Source organism: Halyomorpha halys, unplaced genomic scaffold, assembly GCF_000696795.3.
Source record: "Halyomorpha halys isolate HHAL.00 unplaced genomic scaffold, Hhal_1.1 Scaffold2223.1, whole genome shotgun sequence".
Lineage (NCBI taxonomy): Eukaryota > Metazoa > Arthropoda > Insecta > Hemiptera > Pentatomidae > Halyomorpha > Halyomorpha halys.
This window is the reverse complement of record NW_027106164.1, coordinates 86,152-87,986: the sequence shown is the minus strand read 5'-3', so window position 1 is coordinate 87,986 and position 1,835 is coordinate 86,152.

Sequence of the window (1,835 nt, the reverse complement as noted above, 5' to 3'; positions counted from 1 at the left end):
ATTGAGCTTCGGAAACAGTTGATAACTAAATGCTAATTCAATATTTGACTTTGGAAATCACTTATCCCTTTGTATTTCTAAAACACATCAGGCATCTAATGTTGTTAACGCTTAGTGCCGCTATGCTAACATTTACAGAGCTGTTACCCTCCAGAACAGTGAATATGCTTAGGTCGTATTGGTTGATTTTATCGGGTGAAATAACACGAAAGGGCAATACATCACGATGATTTTATATATACAAAAGAAATATATCTTTTGTTATGTATTTGACTTGATGCAGTATTGGGCTTTAATTAATCTTACATACCCTTATGAATTATATATTTCATTGAATTTATATATTCATCTCTTCTGAAGAGTATTTTTCACAACTGTATATACTCGTATTTCAGGATTCAGTATGCCACGTTAAGTTTCTTGTAGAAAGGTAGTCCGGGTGGCGGTCAATAAAGGTATCAAATTTGTAAAAGAAAACTATTCATTGATTAGAGGAAGATAGTTAGGGTGGTGGCCAATAAAGGTATCAAAATAGTAAAAGAAAACTACTTCTTCTTAACCAACATTTCGCCCCACTTTGTAGGGCTTCTTCAGGGCTGTCTGATGGTAATAGAAAGCACAACTCAATTTCGATTTATAGTTTGCGTTTTCCTCAATCTATCCGTTTTAGAGACCTTTGAGTAAATAAAGAAATTCAATCATCAGTTTTTGCCATGAAGCTGCGATTATCTCTTGAACGGACAGACATATTTTATTCCTTCCTTTATTATTTACTTTGTAGGCTATCACTTCCCTCCCCACCAATACCGTCGTACTAAATCAGGCACCATGTACACCAAGTTAATGAACGCTATAGTATTTAACAGCTATTATTATAAACAGACTATCATTATAAACTTTAGACATATGGCACATCTCGACAGACACTGACTATAGAGGAAGTGATCTTTCCTTAGTATTCTACATCAATGTAAAAAAGAAAGGGTTGACACTTAGGCAGGTACAAGCTGTCATCTCACAATGGACTTGCATCAGTCTAACTATTTTATGTTTAACGTATGTAAAGTCAGTTTTCACGAGTCCTTAGGTCATGGTCCCTTACCCCCAATTTCTTGGAAGCCTGGCCACCCTTTTTCTAGTCACGCCTTTTTCTCCTCCTAGATATTTATTTTTGATTTTAATAGGCTCTCTAGGCTCCGCCTTATTTCCTAAATTACCTGATTGGTCCAAACCTCTTCTCATATTTCACTATTCTTCCTACCCCCTCTTCTCAAGTGTACATATATATTTCCTAGCACTAGATAGCTAAGGGAGAAACTCTGTATCAGTAAGAGTAACATGTAGTTCTTGAAAATATGTAAGAATAAAGTCATTTTAGTCTTCACTGATTTTTATGTTGTTTAATTCGCAGATGCACATGCTAAGTAGCTGCTACGCAATAGGTGAAGACTGGGTTTTTATTCTAACGATTTTGCTTGATTGGGTTGAAAGAACTCTCTGTCTGCCTCACGGTCAACATGAGGCATATTAACTAATAAACAAATTGTTTTGCTTCTTTCAAATTTGATTTTTGGTTAGTCCATAAGTTAATTAAGTATATATTAGCTTGTGTTAGTTAGAATTGGAACGTATGGGGCAAAGTTGGTTATTATCGTTCTGTTCCATTAGTATATTGATATTATATTATTGTTATATCTAATTTTTTAACCATTTATTTATTGTTACTTACAATTGTATAACATATATACAACAAGTAAAATTGCTGTAGGTGACATAGTGACATAAAACAAACATATGGAGAATCTACCCATTGATAGAACTCTTTTTTTTTTTTT